This window comes from Aphidius gifuensis, linkage group LG4 (assembly GCF_014905175.1).
Source record: "Aphidius gifuensis isolate YNYX2018 linkage group LG4, ASM1490517v1, whole genome shotgun sequence".
Taxonomy (NCBI): domain Eukaryota; kingdom Metazoa; phylum Arthropoda; class Insecta; order Hymenoptera; family Braconidae; genus Aphidius; species Aphidius gifuensis.
The window spans coordinates 17,107,632-17,120,414 of NC_057791.1; the positions used below are offsets into that span (position 1 = coordinate 17,107,632).

Consider the following 12,783-nt stretch of genomic DNA (forward strand, 5'->3'; position numbering starts at 1 on the left):
TGAGACAGGCGTGTGGCTCCCTTTGCTCTTTTCTCATCTCTTTCACGATGAGATGTATAAAAATAAAAAAAATAAAAAAAACGAGTAACATTTTGCCTTGTTCACTTGTGTATATATACATGAAGAGCAAAATTGATCGAGTGTGTATACACAAACGAACAGGACAGCCAAGAGAAAATCATTTGGTTTGAACAAGAACACAAGAAGTCGAGGACGAGCGATTTCACACCGTGTGTGCTTTTATATGTACTTTTTTTTTATTTTCATTATTTTATATATATATTTTTTTTTTCATTGCTTTATCTTACTCTTTTTTATTTCAATCATTTTTACTTTTATTTTTTTCTTTAACATCAGACAATGAAGGGTCGTCGAAGGTCGAGCAAAAAGTAACGAGGAACGATACGAATGTGTCCCAGACGAACACTCCTTGCTTGTTTGAAAGTTTCATTTTTTTATAATTTTTTTTTTCATTTTTCTTGTTTTTTTTTTTTTTACTCCCCTCAACGACCTTCCTCATATATACACGAGATCGTCATTCGTCGACGTCACGCCCGAGGGAATTCATGTGACAATGAGCCAAAATACTATGTGAAATATTTCCCATTCAATTTTCAACACATTATTTTAATATTCTCATTATTATCAATTTATTATGTTGAAAAAAAAAAAACTTAATATCTTTATAATATTTAAAAAAAAAAAAAAACACTACGTCAATTTTTTTTTTTTTTTTTTTGGAGTAATATTGTTAAACATCTTTTAAATAAAAAATTATTTTTATAAATAATAATAAAAAGCTTTGAATTATAGAAGGAAACATTTTTTTTAATTTTTATATAAATATCTAGGCGTTAATTTATTAACACTTTTGGTAGGAAGGTGGCTGTCGGCGCCAACCCACGTCCAGAATTTGGTCGTTGAACAACCAAAACGCATTAGTCACTCATTCATAATTTGTTCATTGCTATATTTAGGTGACTTTGTGAGAGCGGCATGTCTCCATGACAAGCGAATGAGCATGAGACATGTTGAAAAATAAAAAAAATAAGGAAAAAAAATTAAGACATCTTTCGTGTTTGTCATTAAAAACACAATGGATCACCCTTTCACCTCTGCCAAAACCACGAAACCTCTTTAAATCATTTGAATACTCGAAAATAATGTTGTAGTTTTTTTTTTTTTCTTCTCATTGTTTTTTAAAATATTTTATTCTTTTCTTATATATTTTATTTCATTACTTTTTTTTTTTTTTGCATCCTGGTAAGCCGTAAGATCGACAGGACAAAACGTCTGTCAGAATAATATCCTGCTTCAAGAACCACTGTGCTCTGTTCAAGATCTCGATCAATAAATCCATCTTAATATTTGTCTGTTTGTCTTTTAGAAGAAATAACCCTTCGTATTTACTAAACTTGGTGCATTTATTTTCTCATGTATTCAATGACAATAAAGCTACATGTTTTCAATTTATTTTTTCATCTAAACTACCTTCACACACACATCGTCAAATAAATAAATAAAACTTTCAAAATTATTTTTTTCTTTCTGTCAATTCGAACACGACCTTGATCACAATATATTTTGAAAAAAAATTAAATATGAACATTCATATTCATACTAATCCATTAATAATAAATTTAATTTAAAAAAAAAAATATATACTCTTCAAATATAATTTTACAAATATCTGTCAGATTAATACCGAATATTAATTAAATAAATTCTTTGAAAAAATATTTTTATAAAATCATATTGTATTGAATAATAAATGCTAATGAAATAACTTGATAATTTATTATCAAATGAAAATATAATTCAAACAGAATATATGTAAATTAAAATCAAACAAAATATATTCAGTGATAAAAATGAAATTTAATTTAATATTTGACAAAAAAGAAAAAAAATTAAATAAATGTTATCATTTAATTTTGAAATGTAAATTAAAATGAAAAAAAAAAAAAAATTATATTGAATCGTTTCGATAGTTATCGTAAAACTTTCATGAATCATATATTTAAATATGTCATTTGCAAAAAAAAAAAAATTTTTTTAATAGCTATCTCTGTATGAGCACACACAAGCCTCAGATTAATATAAATATTAAAAATATATTTCTTGTTTTTTGTTTATACTCTGATGGATAAATTTTGTGTATAGATATAACCGATGAAGCCTGATAGAAATGAACATATGCTGTTCATGCAAAAAACCATTTGATACATTAATCATGCCTATCAATCTACATCAAGCTTCAACAAAATAAAGTTGCAACGTTGTATATAAATTTACTTGGACATTTTGCAAATTTGAAACATCAATTAACGAGCAATGTCACTGTCATTAAACCCCGTCAAAATAACATTTAATTAATATTTTCATTTTAATAATTATTATAATTAAATATAGTTGTTAAAAATTTTTTTACAATACATCAAATATTAATCATAATATGTTTTATCATCGATTTAACATTTACAAAATATTGTATGTATTTAATTTTGAGTTCAATGTTCTGTTAAACGATCAAACAAACTCAACTGTAATTTCATGTTAACGTTATTAGGGTGAAACTTTAATCCTCCATAATTTAATGACTAAATAAAATCATTTGTAAAAATTAATAATCAATAGTTTTATTTTTTTTTTAAATATATATAAGCAATTTGTAAAATGATAATTAATTTTTTTTTAATAGGCACTATTGTTATCTTATAATTTTAATTACACTCAAGATGAAATAACGTATTTATAATTTTCTAGTCATGCATATCAGTTCAATGGCTATATGCAACTATCGCTAATTAAAACGTCTGAAATTTTATATGCAAGAGCTTATCAAAATCGCCCTCGTTATATTGCAATCATGTGTGACTGCCATTACGTATATATCATATATTTAAACCATAAAAACATTTAAACAACTGAGAGATATACAAATTCATTATTGAATTATTTTTTTTTTTATACATCTCACTATAAATGAAAGGCCAAATAAAATTACAGATCATTAAGAAATTTAATGTTTTGCATGACACGATTTGCATACTCGAATGGTAATTATGTCTCAATAGATAATTTTTTTTTTAAAACAAATTTTATATTTATTTATTTTAATGAATTATTAAATTATTCATTAGATTTTTATATTTTTATTGGATCAATAAAATGCCTCAATAAAAAAAAATTATCCTTAGATGTTTATGTATTTTTTTTTTTGCATGTTTAAATATTAATAATAATTATTGTTATTATTATTAGTATAATGTTTGAAATATACGTGTATACTGTGTAAAGATTGAGGTACACAAAAAAGGATTAATGACGACCTGACGCCGCTATTAATAACACGGACTTTTGCACGGTTGACTCAGTCAGTACTGAGCCTGTTGTTTGTTACTGGGTATAATGAGATATAGTTCGCTTCACCGACCGTAATAATTCATTCTATGGAATAAAAACATAACCTATGTAAAATTTGCCACCGTTGGTACTTGCTCTGTATGAGGAGAGAGAAAATGTTATGTGTAAAACGACCATGTTAAATCCGTGTTTTTGTTTCCTTATTTTTCATTTTTTTTTTTCTCATTCTATTTTATCTGTATATTCACATGGTTTTTATTATATATTTTTTTATGAAAATGTTAAAAACTTTACGATCAATTTTGCATTCTACCTTAACGACATATTATGTATTTAAAAAATAAAAGATAATATTTTATTTGCACGTTAAATTATTATCACAAAGAGAGAGAAATAATAAAAAATTCTTAAAGACTTGTATAGAATTGAATGGATGTTTGGTTTTTTAAAAAAGTAAATAAATGATTGTAATTTCAATGTCACTGACCCACGTGTTCGCCTCTTCATGATTGTTACAAACTAAACGTAGGCGTCAAAAACTAATAGTAAAATCAGACACATATTAACACCCAAGACACAACCATTAACATTCATAAAATATATATATTGTATTTTAAAAGTAATAATAATAATTCAATGAGGCAAAATTATTCATGTTAACTATCTTTAAGAATCACTGATACTTGCATATACACAAGAGATTGACCTTGTAATTCATCCGTATTTAATCTCAAGTGTTGAATCTCAAGTGCTGTTTATTCGAGACTACAAGAACGTGATTGTACTTCAGATTAATTTTAAACAATTTTATTTTTAATTTAATCTTTTCTTTTTATATTCAATGATTAAATAGCAATAAAAAAAAAAAAAAAAACAAAAATAAACGAATCAAAAAGAGATTTGAGAAATAAAAAAAAATTAGATTAAATATTTCAATAAAAAAAATTGTTAAATAAAAATAACAATCATCAAGAGAACATTCAACATGAGACTTAATGTTTGGAATAAATTGACTCGCGCCTGCTGTACAAAATGAGGCTTCTTAAATGTATTTTTTTTAAATATATATTTTTTTCTTCTTCATCTTTCTCTCGAGTGCCACCAAACGAGTATAATTCGGCGAAGAAGCCAGAGTGAAGAGAATTCAGACAGGATGTATCAAGGATCCACCGACATAATTACACGACATTCCAAAGAGCCCTTGAATTGCTGCACCTGCAGCACAATGTATACCAGGTGCAGGTACAATTCTTGGGACTTAAGGTCCATGTACATTCTCATCTTAATGAGAAATAAACACTAACATCAAAACAAATACTCTAAAATATATTCATAAAAATATTAATTATATCCTTTCAAAATTTAAAAAAATATTAATTTTATAAAATTGATTTATTCATATAAACAAATGATGAATAATAAGATTATTGACCTCTTAACAACAAAAAAAAAAAAAGTGACAATTCAAGTTGTCTATTTACAAGGTTATTGTTCATGTTTACCACACAAGGCCAATTATTCAACCACAATGATGACCAAGCATACTTGAATATCAGCTATTTCCTCACTAACAGGGTGGTCTAATAAATATATATATATATTGTCTAGCAGTACACTAGCTGAGCATAACATCACAAACTAAATCAACTATCTTGCCTCAATTTCATCCTCTCAAGAGATAACTTTGACCAAGTCACGCTTAGTACAAACTGCATGCCAGTTGAAATTGACGACGTGATTGCACTTGAATAACCCTCCAGCATCTAGAGGCGTTAATCAAGCGAAACCAAAGCCGTCACTTAGTGGCTATACTTTCATTGCAATTTATATTGTAAAAAAATTAATAATAAAATTATATTTTTAGTTAATAAATTTGTTATTTAATTTAACAATAAATATTTTATTTTTAATTTATATTGTTTCATTGTTTATTATTAAATAAACAACGACAAAATTATTTATTCAACACTGATTGATATATGCATGTGTGTTTGTGTGGCGTTGTGATTTACACACACACACTCAGTAATTTTTTTTTTTTTTTTGCAACAAAAAAAATCAATAAAATAAATAGATTAAAAGTTCATGATAATTTGTTTGTATAAATATTAATAAATAATAGAAATAAAATAAATAAATTATAAATAATAATAATAAATACATACATAAATATGAGATGTGAAAATACGATACAGGATACAACACAGCTGTCTCACAATAAACATACTCACAAATAAAATGTAACTAAAATTCACTCCGATTATAAAAAATTTATACACAAACGTAATCTTCATTATTTTGACTTTAATATTATTATATTTTTATAAATGATTCGCGTTTATAAATTATATATAATTATTAATAAAACTTGGTAATATCCCGGAGCGTGACTTTTTGCCTCCAAATAACGACGCACTATGACCAACATCGAAAAAAAAAAATAATAATGGCAATCAAGCTTTGTTTTTTTTTTTATGCGCGCGAAAAGAAATAGAATAAAGCGCGCGAATATTTGAATTGAATAAATAAGAGTTGATGAAAAAATTGAACAAAAAAATAAAATAAGAAAAAAATTATGAATAATAATAAATCAACAAATAAAAAATTTAAAAATTTAAATAAAATTGATTAATTAAAATAATTAATTATGTATTAACATAGAATATTTATTCTTTTTTAAAAAAAAAATTGAACTTGAACTTGTTATTGCTCCAATTGACGTAGAAAATTTTTTTTGAATACTTTTTTTATAATTTACTAATGGAAATTAATTATTGTAATATCTGCTTTTTTTTTTAATGAAAAATAAATTGTTTTAAATTAAATTTATTATCAGAACTATCTTTTATTAATATAAATATCATTTAGCTATTATTTTTATGTTCAATGAGGTTAAAGAAATAGACAAAGTGATATATTCTATTAAGTAGTATATGTTAAATCTTCGTTGGTGCATAACCAATTAGCAATTTGGCGAACCCTCGTCGTTCTGTCATCACCAAGCGTATACAATAAATGACAAGCTTGTTAATGATATTAAGGTTGTTTACTGTCATCACTAGTTGAGCAATAAAAAATTCAAATATATATTTATTAAATTTAATTAATATCAAATTATAAATTACCCATTATAAGTGTCATTAAATTTCACTGGTAATATTATTTTAAATTTAAAATAAAATACTTCTAATGTTTAAAAGTTAAGTATTTTAAATTGACATTTAATGATTTATCAGGATTCTTTAACAAAAAGAATACCGCACGTATGCGATTAACAGATAAAAATATTGAAGAGAAAAAAAAACACTGCCCGCCTATCAATTGATTCTTTGTTTATTATTATTTTGTTTTTTTGTATTACATTTTTTGCGTAGGTGCAAAACATATTAAAAATAATAAAATCAAGATAAATATAAATCGAATGTAAAGCACAAATGGATTGATTGTAATTCTTATGGACATCAGCAGGAGTCAATCTGAGAAGATACATACTTCATCGACTGACAGAATCGATATTGACTCGATTAAACTCAACAACTGATTGAACCGAGAAAAGAAAAAAAAATATATATATATAAAAAATAATAGTAATATCACAATGGATAATCTATTTCATCGGATTTTAATCAGCATAAAATTTAATTCAATCATATAAATAATCATAATGTAAAATCTCTAATAAGATTTGTTGAAATAAATATTAATTTAAAAAAATGTTAATTTATAAATCTTGATAAAAAAATTTATATGTTTAATAAAAAATAATTTAATAAATAATATTATCTACAAATGTTATAATTTTTTTTTAGCTTTCTTTTTTCTCGATTTTTCTTCACAATTATAAAACATCTTTTTCATTTATTATTGTATGAAATTTTAATTTATAAAACTTATGTCTGAAAAATTTTCTAGAATAATTCAACAAAAGTAAATTTTATTCATTCAAAAAAAAAATAAAAAAAAAACAAGACAAACAAAAATTTCATAAGCAAAAATATAGGGTAGTTTCTGAGTTGAAAGAAAAAAAAAACCACAAAAGTTTAACTCGTCCAAAAAGATTTATTTTCTCAACTCTCCCTCGTTAATTTTACAAGAGAAAATCTTTTCATTCTTTGCTACCATCAAAAACTTATTCTGCAATTGTAATGTAAAAAGAAAAAAAATATAAAATGATAAAAAAGAGAATCTTTTATAAAAAATTTAAATTTTTCATTTGATTTTTTATTTCTTTTTAAATTTTTTCTTCTTTAAAAATTTAATAAAAACATTGATATATTTATTGCACAATTTGACCTACACTTTGTAACTCATATAGTGTATAATTTATTTAAATTAAATCTTGTCGATTATGAATTAAATATGTATTTGTATATATGATTAGCATTGAAGTTGATGAATACAAAATAACAAGAACCTTTAACCACAATGTTTGAGTGTAAAGACCACAAATCCATAATGAGGTCAAAGTCTCTTGTGAAATATTACAAATCAATTTAAAACACATATACAACTATAATTTTCTCGCTTACCAGCAACCTTAATTTTTTTTTTTTCTTATTTTCTTTTGTATATATTTTTTATTTATCCAACAGCACACAAAAACTATCATAAACTTTTTATTCATTTTATTACAACTATTATATTCGACCAATAATTTTCCAAGTATATTTTTAACCACAATAATAATATTAATAATAAAATAATCATAATTCTATCCAACCAAGAGAAAATAAAAAATAATAAATAAATACATATATAACCAAGGTCAAAATTTATTTATAAATATATTATTTTTCCTTATTTTATCCATCAACACGATTAACGATTATATTCTCTCCCTTAATATTTTTTTTTTTTTTCTTCAACTCACTCGTTATCTACCTGTTTTTCTCTGGTCGACAGTAATTTTATTTTTTTTTCTGACTTCAGTGAAGTTGAAAAATTCAAACACGAAGGTCGACCCCCACGAAGGTTAATTCACTGTTTTTTTTTTTTTTTCTTTCATTTTTATTACGCTTGTGTTTTATTCCATAATTCATGTATACATTTTTTAGCACAATTTATTTGTCTCTGTTATTCACCAAAGTTCCTTAAAAATTAATGATACTGCTTTGCCATTCGTTCTTTTTATATGTATTTTTTTTTTTTCTTCTATACTGGTTGTGGTGTTCACGTTTATATGATGTGATAAAAGTATATCGATGGTATAAATATGTAAAGAAAAAAAAAAATAGATATAAAAAAAAAATGGCACTCTAATCTCGTTAAATGGAGTAGTGCAAGGGGATTGGTGACCAGCTTCCTGCGGCTTGCCACATCCTTTTGGGTTATAAACCGTCTGGCTTGCGGAAGCTCGTGGTTTTAACGCCAGGCTATATCGACACAACTCTATTGATAGTAAACTAAACATCTTTTGCTTCCCTTTACCCTTTCACATATATACATTTTTTTTTAAACCAGCTATTTTAATTTCAACTTGTTTGAAAAAATAAAAAATAAATGGCAAAAAATAAACATATTGCTTATTTTATTTATCCGACAAATTGAATTAACTGTATTGATTATTTTTATCAATATTTTTTAATGTTTATCTGATAATAATAATATAAAATATCAATAATAAAAATAAAAATAATAATACGTGTGAAAAAATTATTTAAAAAAAATGTTTTTTATTTATAATATATAGGAATTTATCTTATCGAGTTTCAATAACGATTCAATCTTTGAGTATTATATAATTTAATAATATTATTATTATTAAGATAAAAAAAAAATAAAATAGTATTTGATCTTATATTGATGTGGTGGTTATTTCGTTTTATGTGTAGCTCAATGTGTATGCTGATCCTTGGTTATATTGTGTATTGTGTATAATAATTTTAAATAAATAAATAAAAAATGAAAAATTGCAAATACAAGAAGAAATGGCTCATCTGTAAGTGGTATAACCCTTGGTGCATGCCAATCGTGAGTCGTATATCTCGATTTTTTTTACCGATCGTATCTTGAAAATGTTTATTTATTTATTTTTTTATATATAAACTTTTTTTTTTTTATTTATTATCTCTCAATACATAGTCCTCTTCATCATCCAACTATTCACCACTTTTTCCCTTAAGCAAAAAGTAAAAACCCACGAGAGAAATGAACAGGATGTTCAGCTTATCCCATCGGACAACAACAATATCACATTGTAAGATACAAATTGTGCTTTTAACTTACGATGATGGACCATAGGGATCGTAATTCAAACCACCAACAATCCTCAGGCAGCTTTTTCATTTTTTTTTTTTTTATACTTTTATTTTTCACTTTATTCTCCCTCTAGCAATATAACTAACTTTAAAACTATACTTAATCTTTACTCGACAGAATCGACAAATCTGCCAGAAGATATTCGTCAAATCAAAAATCTTAAATCAACTCATAAATTTAAATATATTTTAATATGATAATAATAAAAAAAATCACAAAGAGAAAATTGAGTATACTTCAAACAAGGGAGATATGAAAATAATAAAATCATTTAGCATAAAAATATAATAAATCAATTTGATATTTATTGGATAAAAAGGAAATGAAATAATATCGATTTCTTAGTGACTCATGAATTTTCAAATAATCAGAATAACCGACTGTAATAAAAAAGAAAAAAAAAAAACAAAATTATTACCTTTTGTGATAGGTTAGACAGTGACATTGGACTTGCGCAATGTCACCATTGTTAATATCGATTACATCGACAAGACAATATACCAATTACTTTGTTGAATAAAAAATAAATCTATTTACTTTTATCAGTTAAAATTAATTCAACTATTTTTTTTCATTTATTAATTTATTTACTCTTTCAAAATCATTATGATTCTTATCATTTTGTTATTTTTATAAAAATATATAAATTAATTTATGAGTGATTTATTATCATTGCTATAGGACAGATATTTTGATTGATAATAAATTGTTGGCTTTGTCAAAATAAAAAACATACAGTGCTTTATGTACCGTAACCCCAACGATGAGCAAAAATAAAATAAAAAAATCTATATTGATAATACAAGAATCGAATGCAATTTAAATATTCCCCTCTACAAATTTATAACATGCAAATCAGCTATTAAATTTATATTTCATATTTTTTTATTATTATTACTATTTGTTTTATTACAGTGTCATTCTCGGTGTCATCAATGTCGAGTGATAACAAAAAAAAAAAATTATATATTCAACTACAGATGAGATCACTATTTAAAATTTAACATGTAGACATAAAATAATAATAATTATTATTATTTAAAATACAGTTAATGCAAGTTTGTAGAAATGAGAAAAAAAATAAAAAAAATGATGACTCGTGAAATTAGCGACTTGGGAGTTGAGAAGACAATTTTTTATAATGTAAAACGAGACATGGTGTACATGAAGTGTATGCAAATATATATATATATGATTCAAGTTGAGGTATTTCATCTTGTGAGAAAAGACAGTGGAATGATGTGGCGAAGAGGAAGGTGGCACAAGGTGCTCCACGCTTCCGTGGCACTCAAGAGCCTCGACGAAGGTAATGGCCCATTTATTTTCACTCGTTGACCCCCGTCGAGACTAATGTGTCTCGGCAAATTTTTTTTTTTTTTTCTTTCTTTTTTATTTCTTCTCATATCAAGAAACACATTTTCATCCATTATTGTTTTTTGCAAAGAAAAAGAATTGTAATAAAATAAAAGAAAAAAAAATGTAAAACTTGTATATAAATGAAATATAAAATAAAAAATAAATATTTATTATTTAAAATTTAGTGGAGAAATAAAAATAAATAAATAAATTATCAAGAGTCAAATAAAAATAATAATTTCTTTGAAAATGTGTAAATGAAAAATATCAAAAGAAAATAAAAAAACAAAAAAAAAAACACGAGTTTTGTTGGTCCAATTCCCAAGGTACTGGTATAGTTTGAGTTTTTGAAATTCTCAACACGATCTCTAAGTTCCCGCATGTGTACTGCCAGTCACCCTGTTATCTTGAGAAGGGTAAAAGGGTAAAAGTCACGAGGGATAAAATGAGGAGATGAAAATAAGTATAGAACGATGAATGGAAAAATAAAAAAAAATATTTTTTTCTTTTTTTTTTATTTTCTAATGAAAAATAAATCTAAAAAATTTGACTCAAAAGTATACAAGAGAAAGCCACACAAGTTTTCACAGTGTATACATTTTTTTCACTTTTTTTTTATTCATTTTTTTTTTCTTTTCTACTTTTTGCACATCGTCATTTTCCGCCGAGCCATACAACCAAGTTTCATGATACTTATAAAGCAACTGAGAAAAACTGTTTGTATATTATAAAAAAAAAAAAAAAAGTTTTCTTTCAGAGTTCGAATATCCCAAGGGTGAATGACTCACAATTTTTTTTTTTCTATTTTTTAAGACAACGACAAGTTATATCTTTATGCACGAATCTTTAGCGTCGTCATAAATGTCAAATAAGCTATCTACACCATAACTATTATCATAAAAAATAATATGCAATATGATGAAATAAATGAAAAAAAAAAAAATTCTTAAAGATTTTTTCGTTTCAAGCAAGTTAAATCTCAACAAAATAATATAAGGAAAAAAAAATATATAGATGAGATTTATGTCTAAATCCATTGACATGAAATAATAAATGGATTGGTTCTGAATAATATAGAAAAAGGTCTACGCAATATGAAAAATATGAATCTACAAGAAAAAAAAAAAAAAAAAAAAGAAAATCAAACCTTCAAAATCCCTAAAGTATCGTATGTCGTATCGTTTGCCAATAAATATTCAGTGGACAGTTTTACTTTTTTCCTCAGAGTCTATATACACACACCAGTCTTGGCACCATCATCCAGAAAAAATAAATAAATAAAAAGTTAAATTTTTATATTTTCCTTAACCCTGCTATGGTCTTATCCTCATCTTTTTTTTATCCACCTTTTGAAACGAAATCTTGGCTTTGATCGTAAAAATTGGTTGAAACTGGTGAGCGATAAAAGAAAAACGAGGGACTTCACTTCACATGTCTACCTTTTTTTTTTTTTTTTATCTAAACATTTTTTTTTTTCAAACGCTGGACGACCAAGTGGATCTTCCACGAGAGCAAAAGCTCCTTACTTATATCTATAAAAAAAATTTTCTTTTAGAAATAATAAAAATAAAAAAAAATGAAACTCTTGGCAAGGCAATTTCTTTTGGCCAAAAGTCTCGTCGATTTTCCGTTCAAAAAAGCCACACACACTGAACACAGTTGTTCAGTTGGAAACTGGCCAAATACACTTAGTGTTCTATCAGTCGCAAAAAGATAAAAAAAAAAAAAAAGGAATTTTATTTTTTGTATATAAGAATAAGGGAGAAAAGAAAATTTAGAGAAAAGGAAAGAAAAGTTTTCTAC

At 24.9% G+C, this 12,783-nt stretch overlaps 1 protein-coding gene across 3 annotated transcripts in view; it reads right to left on the reverse strand.

Moving 5' to 3' along the window:
• The window catches only part of LOC122855343 (myb-like protein P), a 128,814-nt gene that overhangs the window by 57,056 nt on the left and 58,975 nt on the right, over nucleotides 1-12,783 (reverse strand). The window lies entirely within an intron of this gene.